Here is a 21113-nt window from a genome sequence, read left to right on the forward strand (position 1 = left end):
TCCACAACAAATGAGTCTATTGACATTTAGGAAAGCAGACAATATTGGTAAAAACTCTTTCAAAAAAATTCAAAAAACTCTTGCGGGTGCGGGGGAAGACACGGGGGGAAAAAACCCTTCAATTTTTCTGAGCTGGGCAGAACAAATGTTTGACTGAAAAGCTTCAAGTCCAGCTGGGAGAAGGCCAAGACTAATTTAACCTTTGGTCAAATGGTTGGGAGTTAGCTAGTTTCCTTTTTCCTCTTACATCACTCCCAGAGATTTAGACAAAAATAATATGGCCCTGATTACATGACATTACAGGCTCTCAAAATGCACCAGGGAGGATAGTGCTGAAACCCCTTGGAGACAAATTAATCCCAGCAAAGCAACAGCTGTAAGATTGATATAAACAGGGAAAACAACTACAATATCTACAGCAGGTACTTATAGGATTTTAGTACAAATTATAAAAGGTGCTAAGCAAAAAGGGCTTTTTTGTAACAGTTCCAACAGTCTTGAAACATCATTTAAAAAAAATCTGTTATCACAGAGCCAATGTTATGTGTAATTGCTGTTAAGCACTATAATAACTCAGTACACGCTTTTAAAAAGTTAAAGTACACGCAAGTGTAAATTGATTGATCTCAATTTAAGAAAACCTCGGTAATCAGCGAATACATAATCTGCAGTTTTTTAAGTGCCCTGGAACTGATCACCATGTCTGTCATCGTCTGCCTTGTACACCCAGTATGACAGATCAGGTGTCATGCACCTGTTTACGCTGTGTAATATAACTGACTTTGAATACCCTATTGGAGAGAACCAGTGTTACCGTGTTTCAAGAAACTGCAGTCAGGAGCCCTCAAGGGGCCTATTGTAGAACTTTTATGCATCATTTACAGTTGAAAACAATCGAAATGTTTCCTATTCAGGGAAAATAAAATCCTCCCTTCTCTTGTTTTTCATTCACTTTATAAATATGAATCTCTGTCCTAACGCTCTCGTTATACTAATATGGGTTCGAACTCATGCAGTTCTCTTTCACTATAACATTATATTTGTTACACCCAAACGTCTTATTTCAGGAAGATATGAATTGACAAGAGTCATTCCACTTACACACTATACTCTATAACTATTCATTTACCCCATAATGCCTCATCTTTGTGTTTCTTGGGTTCTCATTTCAGTGATATGCCATAGTGTGGGCTCTCAGGATCACCTTCCTAAAAGGTGGCCAAAAAACTAATGGCAAAATTGAGCCAGTTACTCTGACTGACGGAGACGGCTGAATCATCCCTGAGCGATAACATACTTGTTGCCTTTTCCACTTCTAATATAGTTAAATGTTTCCCATTTCAAGGCCCAGCCACACCACTTTGGTGTCAGCTCACTCTTAGGGTGGGAAGTCACTGACACTGGAAATAAAGAATCATTGCACTGAGGTTGCAGTTATTTCCACTGAAGGGGTGAATCCCACAGCATTCCTCCATGACTTTTTTTTCATGCCCCTCATTTTAGGTCTTTGTCATACACTGTGTCCCACATTTGGGCATTGGTAGGTGAGAGGTATGTTGGTAGATGTGTATGGTTGCTGTAACCAGAGAGTTAAGACAAAGGTGAAAATCCTGTCTCTATTCAAGTCAGTGACAAAACTCACATTGACTTGAGTAGGATTTGGATTTCACCCAAGATCCCTGCCCCAAAGAGCTAACAATCTAAATTGTACACAGCATGAAGGGACCCTGGAAACCCAAAAACAGAGGTACAGAGGAAAGGAAGGAGGACTACCCAGAATGAGCTGACGGGATTATTTAGGTGGCACAGTAATGCAGCATATTAATTCTTCTGAAAATGCAGGTTCTACTTTATTTTGCTTTAGAAAGGTCAGTAGAGAACAGCTGTAGAAAAAGATAGGTTTTTGTGGTAGGATTTGAAGGAAATTTATACATAAAGATGTGAAACAGATATCCAACAGCTATACAGGCCAATACAACAGAAAGACGAAAAGGCCTGGATCAGTCCATGAGCAGCAATGTGATATAGTTCTAGCTCATTTTCCCAGTGCAGGCAGGGTTTTTAATCTAAAAACTGTTTTCAGCTGTGTTATAAAACTACCCTAACCTCTACAGACACACTGTACCATAGTTTGGCCAGCATGGTTCTCAGGGAAAAAAACCCGACTATCCAAACTGATTAAGGAAACCAGGCTATTAACACATTAGCAACGACGACAAGTTGTGAGCTTCATTACATTTAATTACTTCTCGATTTAACTCAAGAGCTGCTTTAAAGCAAGGATGGCTCCTACTAAATAAAATTACATTTCCCCTCAAGCTTGTGTGGAAAAGTACAGTGCCCAGTGAGGATGGCTACTAAACCAGGATGGATGGCATTCATTAAAAGCTGTATGGTAAAGGTGCTGCTGCTAACTAGCGGTGGTTACTAACTGAGAGCAGGTTGTAAATTAAGCTATATGGTATCTGGCATTCATATGTTCTGATGGAAAGATCCTCATGAACTGCTCAAGTCCCTTCTCCTTTCTTTCATTTCAATATTTTCTGGTTGGGTGGAATGTTATGAAAGGGCCCTTCCCTTTGCAGAAGTTGCACTCAGGCAGACATTTATTTTTTCCTGTGGGTTTTCCCCCATGGCCGGCTGGGCGTAGGGAAGTGAACGTGTGGTATTCAGCAAAAAGAGCCTTTTTCAGAACAGAGTGTGCCCTGAGACATAGGCAGGGTTTGCGTGACTATATCTGAACATAAATGATGGAAGAAACCCTCTCCTGCAAAGGTCATAGTATATATATCCTGAATATACCCAGACTACAGACATGATTGCTCTGATTAAGCAGAAAAACCACCACAGAAATTACCCTCCATAAAACACAGCATTGTATCAAAACTAGTAAATCATCTGATTTGGGGCAAACCAACTTCCCAGTAGAAGAGCTGAGGTATCGGAATCAGAGGTGGGTGACTTAGAGCAGATAACATAAGAACTGACCAAAAATTTGCCCAAACCTTCCTATAGGTTTTTCTAATCTTTGTTGTGTTTCTGGCTCTCAGTCATATTCAGCATCTGCTCTCTATGTTTGACCACTATCCAAATATTTGTTCTGTGCACTTAATTTCATTTACTTTTATTTCACATTTTTCATTTTTTCATTCTTTGATGCCTCCTCACTAGGATTTTATCTCTCTATTTTTTTTTTTGTCTCCTGCTTATTTCTCTCTCTCTCCTTATTGTCTCGCCCTATATTTCCCTTCCCCATTTCCCACTTGCCTTCCTGTCATCATTTGTTCGCTATCACCCTGCTTTTCTGCTGGCTGACACTGGAAATATTTCAGGAATTTTTAATTGAGAATACCATGAGAACTGTTATCTTAGCATTTTCACTAGTGAGAGTGCGCTCCTTGGTTTGATGATGATGACAGACCGAGCTTGGAACTTGCAGGGTTAGAACTCTTCCCTGAGCCCACTGGCCAACTGTGAATCCAGAGTGGTAAGCTGCAGTGTGGAATGTGAGAAAGGAAGTGGGGCCCATGGGGAACATGGGGCGGGGGGAGGCCCGGGGGGGATGTGTACTGAGAAACCTAAAATTCCGCTAAATAAAAATGAGTAAAGGAGAAACTGAAATTTGAGAGAAAGCCAGGATGAAGACCCAGCTGGAAGATGAGAGAGGGGGTGAGGAAAAGGAAAATAAACCCATACACCCAGCAAACCATCCCACCGACTCCATGAATGCTCATTTTTCTCTGTAAAAAGCCCTGCGCAGGTGCAGAATAACAAAAATATCAGCCCCTCTTATTATTCACTTGCTCTGAGTAGTAATAAAAAAAAAAACCCTCAGTCACCTTATATAGACATTAGAAGCTCATTTGTCCTCTGTGTTGTTGCCCCCAAACTAACCATTATTTTATTCGTTGGGGTAATGGGTCATCTTTAAATCAACCCCCGCTAACCTATGGTTACCAAGTGATGGGGAAAAGACTGAGAAAGGCAGTTACAGAAGGGAACAAAGTGATGTCCCTGTATACCAAAGCAAATTCATTACAGGCACAAGAGAGACAGATCAAAATAAATAAATGACCACATGCCTTTTTTCAGGGGCCTCGAGATGGCTCTGTCAAAGAGCATCTAAGCCAGGGATCAAACTCAAATCACCACGAGGGCCACGTGAGGACTAGTACATTGGCCCCAGGGCCGTGTCACTGAAACCATTTCATACAATGATACAAAAGTATCGTCAAAAATGAAAAAAATGAAGATCAATATAGTATGCTATTAAAAGTCAATGTATTAACTTTTTTAAAACTGTAATGCAAAGAGGGGTTTTAATAAATATAAACACTCAGTAATGCACCTCACTCAAACGACAAAACATGCATTTACTTTTAGAATTACTTCAGTTAAAGCCCCCCCTATACTCCCACCCCCACTCCACCCCTCCATGAGGCCCCGCCCCTGCCCTGCCTCTTCCCACCCCTTCTCCATCCCCATTCCAACCCCTTCCCCAAAGTCCCCGCCCCAACTCCGCCCCCTCCCTGCCCCTATTCCAACCCCTTCCCCAAATCCCGCTCCAGCCCCTCATCATCTCCGTCTCCTCCCCTGAGCGCGCCACGTCCCTGCTCCTCTCCCCTCCCTCCTGGAAAGTCCTAAGCACCGCCAAACAGCTGTTTGGTGGCGGGAAGCGGTGGGAGGTAGGCGGAGGAGCGGGGAAGTGGCGCACTCGGGGGGTGGAGGAGGTGAGCTTGGTTGCCGGTGAAGTCGGCGCCTATGGTGGGCTGCAGGAAATAACTCCGCGGGCCGCATGTTTGAGACTCCTAATCTAAGCCATTTGGGGCCATTACAGGCACTGTACAAACACACAGTAAGAGACAACCCCTGGTGAGAAGAGCTTGCAATCTGACTAGATAAGATGGACAACGGGTTGGAGGAGAAACAGGTAAAGAGAAGTGGAGTGACTTGCCCTGAGTCACACAGCAGGTCAGTGGCAGAGCTGGGACTAGAAGCCAGAACTCTGATTCTCTACTTTACAGCTGCAGTGATCTGAATGAAAGGGAAGGATCTGGCACAATGGCAGCCCTTACCCCAATGGTGGGAGCCTTCGCTAGGACAGTGAGGTGTCCCACAGTGATTGGTCTCTTCTGTGCTCCTGCAGATGGCCTTCACCCATATACTATGCTGTCTCATTACAGTTCATAAATGACATGCCCCATTCTCTACGTGCCTCATGATATATAGATAATGAGCAAGATCAGACTCTTTTCCTGGACTCTGCTCAGCTGATCTAGAATACAGAATATTTCTGATTGCCTTAATTCTTTTTTCCCCTTTTACTTGCAATTTCTCCACTGGCTTTAATTAAGTTTGTGTGGTCTGAAGAGCCAGAATTGTCAGGCTGTTATAGCAGAAGGTGACCTTGATTACCAAGTAAGCTCCCAGAGCTCTCTCAGCCCTGAGCATATCACAACAATTTCTGCGTCACATTCCCCACAAATTACTGCAACCTGTTTGCTAAAATACCCCATTCAAGTACATACAACCTTGTTATCTCATTATCAAGCTACTAGCCATAATTGTTTGGGGGAAATGATTTATGCCTAGAGATGCAACTTTATTAACCACTTCCCAGTGCAGAAGTATAAACAGTGACTGTGCACCTGGAACTCATATGGAAAGCAGGGTAACTGTGCTTGACATTGCTATGAGCTTGCATAACACAACAGCACACTGAACAGCAATAGAATAAAATCATTCTAAAAATGAATAATGGTTAAAATCATATTTAAACCCTATTACCTGCTGACTTAAGATATGACGGTAGTATCTCTGAGTGCTGGATATCATCAGAGCACAAATACACACCAGGATAAGGCTCAAGGAGGAAGCCTTGAATATAGCCACCACCTACATTGCTAAAGGACGTCAAAAATCAGTATTATGAACTTAAAGTCATTCAGGCAGTTTATAGGTAACCATTCCAAAGAATGCAGAGTGGGTATAAAATGATCACAGCTCACAGCCGCAAAGGCTAGTGGTGATGTTGCAAGGATTTCACAAGATAAGTAAGGGTGCAGTCTGTACAACTGGGAAACACACACTGATACAATGTCTGACAGATGGTCTTGCATGGAAAGAGCACGGTCAAAAGCAGTGACAAACTTCTCAGAATGACTCACTACAACCAAACCCCCACATTAAAGAAGACATGAAGGAAGCATTAGAATCTTCATCATGAAAAACTTTACTTGATAGAAAGGCTACTGTTTCCCAGGATTGAGGATGAAGTAGTGCTGAGATGTTCAGCGAGCAACATCAAGCTTTCCTCCGGTAGCATGCAGGTTCTACTGGGTAAGAGTTACACAAGTGTGTATTATCAGAGTACTCATAAGACTTCAAGGTAAAGAAGTGATTTCAGCTGGTGGCCTCATAGATTAATTGAACAACATTGGATCTTTGAGGGGCACTGAAGTTCAGATCCTTTCGTGATATATATAATATTCCTTCACCACTGATTGACTCCTGTCTTCAAGGTATGAAGTTCAATAGCATCAAAATCTACAAAGAGGTCCACCATGACGAAGATGGCCATCAGGCTCTTATCTAACACTAAAATGATATCTTTTTAAACACTGTGAAGAATGGTCACAATTTCTGGGAACCATGTCAAACGCAACCAAGGGGAGGCACTCCATCAAGAGCCTGCATCTCTTTCAGTCACATATTTCAGAGAGTCTATGCCAAAGCTATTCATCCTTACGCACAAAGAATGCAACAAAACTCGTGGCAGCAATCTATTGAAGATACAACTAGAGTCCAACAGCCTAAGTTAACTGGACTGTGTCAAGAGTTCAGATGGCTGATTCTTTACAGTGTCTACAACCCCTGGGTTTCAATCATACCTCTTCAAACATGCCAAAATAAAGTCCTCATAAGGTTGATGATCAAATTCAAGGCAGCTTAAATATCCTTCTCCTCTCCATTCCTCCTCTCAATTGCTTTAACTTCCACTGATGACCATTAAATCTTGGTGACCTCAGGGCACAAGAAACAGATGGGAATGGTGAAAGATACTAAAGAATCTCTTTGAACAGCTGATAATACCCACGCTGGGAAATGAGTTAGATGTGACTCAAAATCAATAGTGAGACCACAAAACCATTTCATTATTAGCGTTTGAGTCTTTGAAGTAATGGATGAGCTCTGGTGTAGATATAAAAGTTGAACAGCTCCTGCAGATACCTTAGAAAATACTTGGCAAACACAATTTAGCGAATAAGGCGAATGTGGACAGGTCAGCCAAACAGAAACAGATTTGCTAAGAATAGTTTCCATTGTAACTGTTCAACCACAGTCACTACTGGCAATAAAGCTTTTAGGACACATCTCACACAGAGAAACAAACTTTCTCTATTTCAATGCATTATTTGAAAATATTTTTCAAATTAAATTGGCTGAAGGACAGAGTACGTCCCTGTCCATACTGAGAGAAGAACAGTACTAAAGTTATGTGTCTCCTCTCCCCAACCCCTGCCTCCTCTCCATAGAGAATATGGGTCTGTCACAGGTCTCAGCTCAAGTCTGGCTCTATAGCTCAAGCTGTAGGGACTCATCTTTCTAACTCAGTAGGGTCCCTAGCTCAGTCAGTGTCAGCCAGCATGGTGGCCATCATGTAAGTGGGGGCTCAGCCTGAATTCATACTGCTGTTGGCCTCAGATGCTTAGAAAGAGCTTCCTTTGTTTAAAGGAAGCATGTAACCAATTGCATAAAGGAGGCAAGTCTGTTACAGCTTCAAGCTGCGGAGCCTGGCCTTTCAGCTCAAGCTGAAGAAACATGCTTTGCACTCTGGAGGTTCCTGGTGTGCTAACCAAGATGGCAGCTGTCTCACTAGCTACAAGTAACCCAGTGGTTCCTGGCAGCACTCTCTAGCACAGTTTCTCAGAAATAGGCTCACCAAACCATCCTAAAACCTCACCAACCCATGGTTTCATAGTGTGGTTCTCAGACAGACAATATCTGCATACACTGAACAGGGAAGCCTTGCTAGAACCCTGCTAAGCAACAATCATATTTAAACATACATGTTGCCAGCAGTTTTGCTTCCGTCATGGGCACAATCTCTCTTCTACTAATCTGGAGTCAAAAGAGTACAGAGGAAATTTACCAGGGCTTGAGGAATAATTCTGAGTTTGAAAAACAGAAAACCAATTCCATAGCCACGACCAGACTATACTTAGAAATGTCCTCTACTCATGAATCTTATTCAGAGAGCTCAAGCAGAAGTCCCTGGACAATTGATACAGATTTGAAGCAACAAGGCCAGCTCAGTGCTGTCTCAGGTAAGTCATCTTTTCATTTTGCCTGGTGCCTTTGTCTCTTAACTCTATCTGTATGTGGGACTGGGGAGGGTTAGGCTCTTCCCTCTAGGATTATGTGCAGAGACAAGTAAAGGAGGTTGACAGGATTTTTCAGCTAAACATTCTCGATTATCTCCTAGTGTTAGGTTCCAAACATTATCTTCCTTGTACAACACATCGATATGTTTGACATCTGTAACAAAAATATGGTCAGACCTATGTAGATTACATTTCAAAAAGTCATTTTTTAAAACATCTGTTTAGAAGTGTTAAGGCCCTGCTGAAAAACCTCACACAGAAATGGGCAGCATGCCATATTCCAAACAATGGAATCTACAAACATCCTCTCAGGACATCCTTAAGTAAAATTCCCAAAGAGGAATGAATCAACTGCACTTACCTAAACGCATGTTGGTAGCGGCAGGTATGATAAGAAATTCAGTGTTTGGCCACATGTTTGTGGTGAGCAGCGGCAAGTTCATCTTGTGGCAAGAGTCATCTTCCAATAAATTGCAGTTATTGGCAATTCCACCCGTGCCCTGTGATACGTAATTCTATTCACACCATGTTGTAAGATGTTCTATGAAATGCCTCACTACCAGTCCCATCGTGTCAGGTGAAGGGGGGGAAAGAAGAAATCATGGGTAACAGAGCAGTATATTTTTTTCTTCTATTCCCTTTCTCTGCTGAATGCTTTCCAGATTCCCTCACTCTATCCATGTTTTTCTCTAGTTCTCCTTTTTACCCCCTCTTCTTTTCAGCATCTCTGCTCATTATTTATTCCTATTAACTACCTGGAATTGTAAATACCAATGACATGTTCCTCACATCTCTAGCAAACATGTGGTCCTCAGTGGCCATCTTTAATAACTTATGGATGTGAAATGTTGTTTCTCTCTCATGGTGCTGCCTTCCTCATGACCTGAAGGGTTTTTCCCACTTTAATGGCATAATAATTTGCCACTAGTTGGTATTATATAATTGACAGTAACTAAATTCAAATTAAAAAAAGAGAGAGAGAGAGACCACATTTAAAAGATCACACACAAAACCCCCAACCAAGTGTAATGTGGCTCTGTTCTTATATGCTATCAAATTATAAGCCCCCTACTTAGGATTTCTGGGTTCTTGCTATGGAATGGGTCTATCGTGACCCTCAGTACGCACACTGACATCCCCCTGCTAATTCGTAGGGATGAATTTAAAAAGACATGTCTTAGGAAATGACTAGCATACACGTCTTGGATGGGATTTTCAAAAGCACTTATCATTATCATAATTCTGCTCCTATTGAAATCAATTGGCGTTATACCCCTGATTTCAATGGGAGCACAATTAAGCCATTATAGAGCACTTTTTAAAAGGCTCCTCAGGTTAACATGAGCTGTGAAGTTGGCTTTTCTGTCTAGTAAGGAGGACAGCAGGATTCCCTAAGCATATTTTAAGAATTCCCAATAAAATTGTTAGGTAAAGGCTGTTCCAGCTTTCAGACCTGTATTTGAGGTAAATGTGATTCCCATGGGATGGAAGACAGATGTTGCTCTCCCATACATCCCAAAACATACAAGTTTATTTTGTATTGCCTCTTTCCACAGCTCTGTTTTAAAGAATTAAACATTACAGTGAAATAAATATTACCGTGAAAAAGCTGAAATAAGAACTGCAAGCTAAGCGAGAGTGAGAAATTATGAAACAAAGGAGAGACAATGGGGCAAATTCTTAGCTGTTGTAAATGAGCGTAGCTATATTGACATCAATGTTGAGAATCTTAGCCCACCATTTGAAAATAGATGGAAAATCTATGAGGCAGAGAAATACAGAAGGATCTTTGAGATGGCAGGAGTTGTGGAGAACAAGTGTCTAAGATTCGGAGAGTAGAGAGGGGAACCGAGGGAGGCAAGGAGATGAGGAATAGTCTATGCAGCAGGCTGGAACAAGGAATGCCATTTTGAACTGGTTCATGAGTTGAATGGGGAGCCATTTAAGGACATGGGAGATGTGCTGGTACTTGTATGTTTAGGTGAGACTCTGGCCGACACCATTCTGCACATGCTGGAATCTGGACAACTGCAAACTGGGGAAACCAAGTAGAAAGGACTTGCATTAGCAAAGGTGGGAAGACATGAAAGCAACCACAGATGAGGCTTTTGGCAGAAGTGAGTCAAGACACTGGCATACATAAACAATGTGGTGGAGGAAGTGACAGACATAAGAGATGCAGGAGATGGACTGTATTTCAAGTTCAAAGAGGAGGCCAAATTTATAGGGAGTTGCAGCAACTGGGAGATTTGAGCAGAGAAGGGAGATCGAGGAGACGGGGTTATAGTGAGGGTGTTCCTCTGGCCTGAGAAATATTTAGATGGTGTTAACTGAAAGATATTTATTAAAAATTTGGAATGAGATTTACAGTTGAACTGATCAGTGTACAAGTGGCCCTTAAGAATAAGGGTGGGGATGAGATGACGAAGAGGAAGAAGGTAGTTAAACAAGGCAGGGAGATGAATCTGGTGGGATTGCATAAAGGAATGCATCTTAGCACACAGGATTGCCATCAGATACAGAGACAGAGCCATTTGACAGAGATGTATGAAACCTTAACAAGGGGTAACCAGAGATGAAAGTGGTCCAGGAGGAGGGACTGACCCACGTCAAAGAATTCCATTTGAAAAGCATGGTAAGTGCTCCCATTATGTTTCACGGGTCAAGACTCTTCACTAAAAGATGGCCAAACTGGTATAAAAATGTATAAGTACCTGAGATACAAAGGTTTTGGAGGCCCATGATTTGATGTGAGGGGTTATAACCAACTGTCCTGGCAGATCAAGATCTTTGAACCTTTGGACAATTTCATTCTGAAAAGAGTCATTTCTGAAAGTAATGCCCCCACTTCACAGCAATCACAGGTGGGTTATTGCTGATTGGAGATGCTGTGATGTCACTCCTGAAAATGATACTTTCTAGGCATGGCACTTCAAGGAGCAATAGAAAATCAAGCTTCTCCCAGCATATAATTTGCTCTTCCTACTAATCCTTCAATCAGCAAGGACACCCATGCATAATCAGGGTACTGTATTGAACAAGCTGCCTGTGTCTTATGGATACTGTTATTACAAAATAAATAAATGCAGGGAAAACAGTTGAGCTACAAGTGAGAAACAAGGAAATCATAATGTCAGGAGGAAACTAGCACACCTGCTTAGCCATGCCTGACTGATAAAATGGTGTGAACACATTTGTAAATGAGCTAAAACGCCTCCAGGATTTCACATTTTGGTTACATATCTGCTTCCTTGTTCACTTTGGCAAAGTAACAGTCTCTCACATTTCAAAAATACCATCATAAAGAGACAGGAAGCACATGCAGTGAGTGAGGCTTCATTCCTCTTTCCATTCAGAATTTGGTAAATCGTTTTTGCCGTTCCCTTTTCTATTTCCAGTCCCCTTCCATATGTTTATATTGTAAATGCTGGAAGGACTCTATGGGCTTGTCTCAAGCCGGCTTCTGTTTCTGTATGCCCATTTGTTTGTGCATAACAAAGCGTGAGCAAAAAAGTGGGCATACACTTGCTTGTATGGGCAAACACTCATTACCATGTGCAAACTAGAAGGTGTGGACTTCTTACTTCCAATTTTCATTCGGAAAGAAAAAATGAAAGACAGAATTATTTTGAAGGATTGCAAACAGGACTCAATTCTCCTTTGTCTGGCGGAAGTCAATCGAGGTTTTACAACAGACGTCAGTGGGAACAGCATTGGGCTATATTACTGCTCTATTCCACACGCAAAAGAACCAGTCACTTTGCTTAATGTGCCAGACAAGCCTCTTGTGTCTCCCTTCTCAGTCAGCAAACAAAATTCCATAGGCTATTTGCTACTTGAAAAAAGACCAAGAAATCCACAACTTTACTTTTCTGTCCCAGATGACAAGAGTTGCACTGACAAGCTTTACTCTTCAGCAAGGTTTATTAATGCTGCCTCAATTATAGTTGATGATGATGATGATGTAATTAACAAAGATCTATTATGTTTTATTGATGTTAAGCATATGTCGATTATAAATGGGACAGGATGTATTTACTTGAGCTTCACTCTTCTAGGAGGGTTGTGAAATCGGAGTCCAATCCTGGAGTGAGGATAAACACTGCACCTTTTATAATTGTAATAGTATCCAGATGTTTCTCTGTAACATGAATGCAGGTGATGAAAGCAGTTAACTGGTACTGAGCGCACATGCTCTTAGCACAGGTGGGACTCACTCCCAGTTCCCAGTGCTACAGCCAATTGTGCATTAGCTGATTTAACAAAAGAAGGGTCCAGATGATGTAAAAGCTAAAAATGTGTAGATCTGGGCGATATTTCCTGATGGCCACGTTGTCAAGTAAGTCAAGCAAACAGAACAAATGCAGAATATTATTTAAAAAATTAAAACAAGTATAAATCCACAGGGTCAGATCCTACCTATGCACCACCTATGCACATCTGAGCATGTTCAACTCCAGCAGCAGCAGAGGGTGCTTAATACCTTATCAGGAATGCATATCAGTTGTAGAGAGTGATAATTTTGTCCTGTACTACCACATAAATAATCCCTAACATCTTCTTGTTTTGACCACGTATCTAATTACTGAAACAAATGCCCAAGATTTATGCTTTCCTTACAATCCCTGTTGCGGTAGATTAGGAAAGAATGATTTGACAGGGTCAGTAAGTTGTGCCAAGCAACCCGATTTCTATTAACTTTTCAAAAGTATCTAAATAAATCCAGTTGATCTGAGTTGTCATATAATACAGCCTGTCTCTGAAATAATGCATGAAGTGTGGATGGTAGATTATGACATTCTGCACTTGCTCCCAATGGCCCCTCAACAGGTAAAATTCAATTTGCATTCCTCTCGTAAATCCAGACTTTTCAAGTTTAGTTAATTATTGTTATTTGCATTACAGTTGGTGCCTATAAACACCAGTCAAGGGTTAGGTGGTGGATAGTCATATAATAAAGAAGATGGTCCCTGCCCAGAGAATTCACAGGCTATATGATAAATATCTTTGCTATTTCGAATCATATCAAGTGGAACTTTGCTATTCACATTTGGAGTCCTGCTGAGAAAAGAGGTTGTTTTTGAGGACTACCCAAAGACTACAGCCCCTCAGCTAGTTATGCAATCAAATTATAAACTACATTAGTGTGCTCAGCAACTAAGCATTCTCTAGCTCATCTAAATAGATCATGACAGTAACATTTACTGTTTCTTTTGTCCACTCTACCCCGTTTATATCAGTAGGCAAATATTTGTCCTCTTTTTAATCATATGTGGACGTGAGGTTATTCTAATAATCAAACTGTGAAGGACATGGAGCTTCTATGTAATAATCTAAGAATATTGATATGTAATAATTTTATGAATACTGCATGTGACCTGGTCAGTGAGGTAAAGTTACTGTATAGTTACATTGGTGATCACCCAGACTTTACCAGAACTCTAGATCTGCAAAACCGGGTTGTAAATTACACTACCATAAGTTATGGTACATCCAGCTCCTGATGGTGCTGCAAAAGTCATAGGAGGCAGCCTTTCTGGTGCTATTTTGACACTTCTAAATCCAGTGCCAGCCAGAACCAGAAAGTGCAGATGCATATGTAATTAAGTAATACCAGTGGGTAAAAGCTCTTCACAGTTTACTGAAGACACAAAAGTGTTTCTGCTCAGGTTTGGTTTGCCTTTGAGCAACAGTCTGATTTACCATCCAAAGCATAAAATACTTTTTCAAGAAAATTACTGGGTCAGATCCTCAGCTGGTGTAAACTGGCATGGATCCACTGAAGTCAAAGAGTTGGGCCACAGTCTGTAATTACAAGAACCTTAGCTGAAAAGCAATTATATGATGCAGGCCCATTGGGTTGTTCTGATAAAAGTTGTTTATTTGGGGAGGGCGTTAAAATTAATATGAATGTAAATATTGCTGTTCTGAGATTAAACCCACGATCCAGTTAAGATCACTAGACATGTTACTGATCATAGCAAGCATTATTGCTGGCATCAGGATTATATATTGAGGCTGCCCCTGTTGCAAGACAGATTTTTAAATTTTTAAACATTGTAGACACATTACAAACAGCTACCAAATCAAATTTTTAAAGTGAACCTTTGTGTTTATTAAAAGGAGCCCCGAACCAATACATTTCTATTCCCCCCCCCCACCACACACACACACACACTTGTTTAAAGGCATCAGGATAATAGAAATAAGAACCATTCTCCTCTTATGCCAATAACTTTCAAAGGTCAAGGGTAAATTTGTACATTTGAGATATTACTGATATTAATAGAAACAAACACAAATGCAGTTTCAACCGTCTTGATGCAAAAGGAAAGTTATAGGCATTTCATATCCCTTGTTATGACACCACACTTAACTATTTGTTCTCTGAAATAAGTCCAGCAAGATGAACAGTGTATCATGGGTCTGATCCTTCCATGTGCATCAGGGAAAATTCATCTGAAACAAATGAATGTTGCAGTAATTTTAGCAGCTCTGCTGTTGCCTCATTTCAGAGCTGCATTCCAGAATGAGCTGGGTTATGTTTATACTTCATAGCCAAAGTCTGAGGCCTCTGAAGTTGTCCTCTCTGGAAGATGAAGTTTTTGTGCTGTTGCACCTGTTGAAAGGGACGGGGGGCTTTTTACACTTAGTTGGCTCCAAGCCCACACTACTCAATGAAGTCTTAGAGAACTGGAAGAAGGATGCTTAGACAAAGACTAGGGTGAAAGCTGAGAATACGTAGTGGGATGCTGCTAGGATAGAGGCATTTCCTCCAATTGTTCCAACGCCGGCTCTTTAGTGTTGCCACCTATCCCTCTTCTCGTCATTTCTCTCTCACAAGGGCTTTTTCCAGTTACAGCTGGTGTTCCTTCCTATCAAAGGTGCATCAATAAAGCTGAAATGCCAAACCACTGCGCTCTCCTGACTGACATTCATTTAGCAGAACTTAAACAGCTGGAGTTTCAAACTTTAGGGCCCGGATTATATGGGGATGGGGGCGGAACCAACCATATGACCTCAGTTTACTCTTTAACTGCTTACATAATGGAATCTAGGGAGATGACTAAAATGGTCTTAATCTTGGTCTGTAACACATGATGCACATTGTGCTATATCCAACTATTATTGAGAAAAGGTCATACTCACAGATTCAAGTAATCATACAACATCAAATCATCAGTATTATCAAAATGGCCTATATAAGGGGCAAACTTCATTCCTGGTGTAAATCAGTGCAACCTTATTTAAACAGTTTACACCAGGGATACATTCAGTCAAAAGTGTAACCAAAACCAAGGGATCTTTAGAACATCTTTTGAAATAAGGATCCTCAGTATTTTATCCCATCCTGAAATGGGATCAAGATATGAGTTTCTATCACTAGAGCAAAATTATTTTTTTTTCCAAATTCCAAAATATTCAAACTGTTAGGCCTTAGATTTTTCTTTACTACAATATGTATTGGCCTTCTTCTTTCTTTCTGATGCTAGTTAAAGGAAGAAGGGAGACTTTCAGACATGGTTTCTGTACTGACAATCTGCTGTCTTGGGGAAATTTTTTATGGATAGGTATCTCTGGCACCAGAACAGAATGGCAGAAATTACAGACTGAAACACACGTGTTTCTGTGTTTATTTGTGTTTCCATTGTCTGAAGTTTCAAACAATATAACTGAGCTTGTGCAGGAGAGGGGTGGGGGTGGAGACATAATAATTCTGCACAGAGAGAAACCCTCTCGCCAGCCCCCAATGTAATAAAACGGGTTCTTTTATTTCGGGTTTTCACACTGTTTTTGTTGTTGTTTTAATATCTTACTTTCACAAATATTACATATTTATACCACAATATATTAAAAAGCTGATTACCATGAACACCTGCAATGATCACTAATATTAACTTCCCAACTACTTTAGAGAGCTAAATAATCTTAACTCACTATTTCCATTATTCTTGTTATTTTCTGTAGTAATAATAGTGATGTACAGAGAACAGGGCACACTCTGAAATTACCTGGTCTCGTTACTTAAAGCAAAATTGACAGGTTTTAATTGTGTCCACTGTACCCAGACATAGCGCTAATGCAAATATTCAACATCAGTTAAAAAACAAACTAATTATCCCTCTTCAGAAATACAGACCAATTCTTGACGTTCTTCCTGCCCACCACTCAGTAGGAATGGGGTATTGTCTAGAACCACTAGATCACACTCTCTTGGGCTCACTCCTGCCCCCCCAGAAGTACATGGAGGCCTGATTCTTCATTTCCCTGTAGCTCCGGTGTCTAGCATTTGACGCTCGTTGTGGAATGATGGCAATAACCAGCAAAGCAAGGCAATGAAGAACCAGATCCCCCTGGTGTTGGGTCAGTGACTTCACTGGGGTCAGGCCAAGGATCTTGGTAGCTCTTTGAGTTGCAATTAATTTAAACTACCAGAAGATATAAACTGTTTCAACTCTGCCAAACACAAATAAATGAGGAGTGGGGGGGAGGGAGACAACATGTCAGGATTCTTGTGTCCTACTCCCACCTCTGCCACAGACATGTTGTGTGGCCTTAGGCAAGGCTCTGAAACTCTCTGAGTCACAATATCTCCTCCTGTAATCGATATATTTACCTACTTCACAGGAGCATTTTGAAGCTTAATACATCAGTGCCTAAATAAAAAGAAAGCTGTGAAAGCCTTAGCTAGAGGGCACTATAGAAAGTAAATGTACAGTATTCAAAGGGGCTGGGATTTTGGTGCTCAAAAGGTTGTGTGTGTTTCTGTTTAAAGCCCTGAGGAGTTTATGACTTTTCTATGGCCGGGGTGAGCTTAGGTTGTATAATTGTAAGAACTGTATTTTACTAAATGTTAACATGCTGAGAGGCCAGATCATTCACTCCTGTGACCAAACCCGTGGATAGGGTGTACTGTTCCCTCTAAGCCGTGTGTGCATGCGCGCGCACGCAGATCTTAAACCCCGTGCACACGGCAAAACACCACACGCACAAAAATTTGCACAGAAGCACAATTTGCACAGAAGAAATTTTTTGCACACACGACCTGTCAAAAACTAGAGGGAACATTGATAGGGTGCGATGGGAAGAAAAGATCTGGGAGGTTTCCCTTGTGGAGTTTTTTGCAGGCAGATAACTGTTCAGGGGCCTTGTCTTCTTTCCTGTAGGATAAGCAAAGAGGTTCAACCCATGGAATCCTGGGATCTCAAGGATCTGCCAGAGGCCAAGGCCTTCACTCACAAATCTCTCTACCTCCATGATTGCTCCTGGACCCTTCACTTCCTGTCCAAAAAAATTAAAGGGCTCTGTATTTATCCATGGATCCCTGGGCAGTCACTCTTTGTTACAGTGTCCTGCATAAGGATGCCACCATGTTGCTGTCCAATCCCAAGTGTGCTGTAATCCCTTTAATTTACAAATCCACAGCAATGCTTCTCAAAGTTCGTTCCAATTCCTTCTCGCAGACTTCTGTGCTTTCCTGTCTCTTAGCTTCAATATTTCATTTAAACCATTCCTTTTCAATAACAAAATTTTTATTCAGACCCAACCAATTCCTCTGCCCTTGGATTCCTCCCTTAAACCATCTTCTGACATCTCATAGATTCATCAATTCTAAGGCCAGAAGGGACCATTGTGATCATCTAGTCTGACCTCCTGAAGAACACAGGCCATAGAATTTCCCCAAAATAATTCCTAAAGCATATAAAAAGATGTTTCCTGCTTCTTCACTTTGTCCCTCTTCTTGTCCCCAGGTGATTTGTGACCATCACCTTCCTTTATCTTCTCTATACCCAGAGCCTCAAACTAGCACTCTCACCCTCAGCACTTGTTTCACAGTCCATTCACCCAGGCTGGGACCTCCAGCTCCACCTCTCTCTGACTCTCAAAGCCAAAAGCAGCTTTGCCCAGCAGATATGTAAGGGGCAGGTCCCTGATTGTTATCTTGCCTTCAGCAAAGCAGGATGGTGGTGGGGCAGCAATCTCCTCTATTTTCTTGAAGCCTTTTGGGTCTTTGTTGGGGCATTGGCTGGTCACTAATCCTATCATCCATGTCAGGGGACGACGGGTGGTTTTATCCAGGAGAGTTGATCCAACAGGTCTTCTGGCAACACCAAGCAGCAGCACACACAGGCGAGGAGGGGGGGAAGGCTAGTAGGAGAGAAAAATCATGCTATTTGTGTATGAATGGCACGCCCTAAATTTCTTTAATTTCTTTTAAAAGCATGACCTTGCAACATCATTAAATATGAAAAATATCTGGGGAGTCGGAGCAGGAAGAATTGGATTTTTTTTTAATGACCATAAATTACATTGTTCTTTTTTTAAAATTGTAGACCGTCACTAGCTATGGAAAGTTAATCAGCTGTTACTGTTGCTTATTATTTCCTTGCTCCAAAAGCATACTTAATGTTTTTTATAATAATCCATCACTTGCAAATCAGTCAGAAAAAATATTTTCATTAAATATACCTGGGCAGAAATAGTTGTAGAAGTTCAGCAATTACAGAATGTCATAAGGCTATAAGAAAGTGTATTTCCTTTTAGGATCAAAGATTTGAATTAGATAAAAATAAACCTGTCCTCTTTCTCTGGAAATTTTCAAGACATTGTGTCATGAAAAATATTAGGATTGTATCTCATAGGTGAACTAGGTATTATAGGAAGAAAACAGTAGCAAAGCCCATGCCAAGAACACCATAACTTTCAAAGTTAGCTGCTGACCAAGCCTATCTCAAACCTAGTGGATTAGAAAAATACATATGCCAGAGCACTCTTTCTGTGCAAGTCTCATGGGTTTTTTTCCCTTCCTAGAATATTTGTGGAAACATAGGGGTGAATTTTTTGTTTTTCAGTGGGATGGGATGGTACTGTGGATCTGTTTTTTTCTTTTCCGGCAACCCCTCTGTAAATTGGCTTTTTGCCTCTAACATTTGAATATTTAAACATATCATCCACACATAACGTTTCTTATAAGAGCAAATGGATACGGGTATATTTTTTTAAAACAAGTATACACACAGCTTTTTAAAGCAGATAAACATAGTTTATTCACCTGTGGCCTGAGACAGAACATTGAAAATTGCAACTCAGGCATAGGCCCCAATTCAGGAAAGCACTTAAGCAGATGCTTACGTCCTATTGATTTTTAGTGAGGCTTAAGCACATGCTTAAGAGCTCTTCCTGGTAGGGGGTCATAATTTGTTATGTTCTACCGATAAAGGGAAATTGAAACTGAACTTCAACTAGAGGTCATGCCACTCACCTCCACAATAATATTGTGTTAATTGTTCAGAGGCCTAATAAATTATTTATTATTATTATTATATATAAAATTAATTCGCAACACTTTTTATTAAAAGACTCAAAGCATGTTCATAATTTCTGTAGCCTCAGAAATGCGACTTTTTGGGAAAATGCATCGTAGATGTTTCTGTGAAGGTTTGCAGCAGCATAAGTGATAAAGACATTACCAGCAGCCAAGTTTCCTTCCAACCTTTCATTTCTGAGTAATTTCTGCAATGAAGAGTGAAGTGTAATAGACATGAAGGAATGTGGCAATCCATTTGTTTTATTTCTATTAAATTATTGCTGATTGCAGGTTTGGGGGATGTGTAGGTGAAGTTGGCTGATTTATTTCAGTTTGGTCAGGAATGCTTTTTGAAAACACCTTTAACCTTTTTCTTCCAAACAGTTAATTTGGGTCACTACTTTTGCACTGAAGTTTTGATTGTTAGAGGAAATACTTCTGCATACTTTTGCTCTGCTGTAACAAAGGCAATATGTTGTGGGCCACATGCCAACAGATTTTAACCACAGACTAAGAGAAGAGAGACAGATTAGTCTGTGGTGGTCCTATAATCATAGTTTCTCAGTATTATTTTTCTAATTGCTCAGTGCAAGTATTCACCATTAAAGCAGTTTACAGCATATAGAGGGTGTACCCATTCTAGTAATGGAACACACCAAACCCTTTCAGCTGCATTCCTCTGTTCTCTGGCAAGTGATCTGTAACAAATGTTATCATAAACTAAAAACCACTGTAAAATGTCCAGCCAAATAATGTAGTTTTAGTTCTTCAGCAAGTTCTGTACTTTACTATTCAGCTGCTTGCAAATAAATCTGGTCAAGATAGAAATGAATTGAACAGCGAGAGATGGACGTAGTTGGGGATGGGAAAAACAAACTCACTCCAAAGCACATTAAGGACATAGCTTCTATTGCTTGTCCACCAGCTTTTGGATGAGAGAAAGAAGGTCTTCTTCCTGCCAGAGTAGGATTGTTCCCATCCATTTTCTAGTGGTTTGTGCAGTCTGGTTTTAAAAGCCTCAGACAAAGGAGCCTCCTCCTATTCCCTAGGGAAACTATTCCATATCCTAATAAATCTCACTGCTAGGAAGGTTTTCCTGATATTCTGGATAATTTTTTCCTTTCTTAATGGCTTTCCATGCAACAGAGAAAGGGACACAGACACTGAGCGTATTTGTGCTGTAGGGGTATTTGCCTAGTAGCTGTCCCTTACTCCTCAATAGCTGCCATTACAGGAAAAGGATCAGCCAACACGGGAGCGTCACTCACCCCTCCTGCTCTGCCCGCCTTAGCAGCCCGAGTGGCATGAGAAATTAAAGTCCCTCCCCACTGGGTGCTCTCGTCATTCATTGTTGTTGCCAGTCTCTTGCTCCTGTCAAAGCTCCACCACGAATGACAAACTTTGAACGTTTCCGAGTGGGT

The sequence above is a fragment of the Chelonia mydas genome, chromosome 10 (genome assembly GCF_015237465.2).
Source record: "Chelonia mydas isolate rCheMyd1 chromosome 10, rCheMyd1.pri.v2, whole genome shotgun sequence".
NCBI lineage: Eukaryota > Metazoa > Chordata > Testudines > Cheloniidae > Chelonia > Chelonia mydas.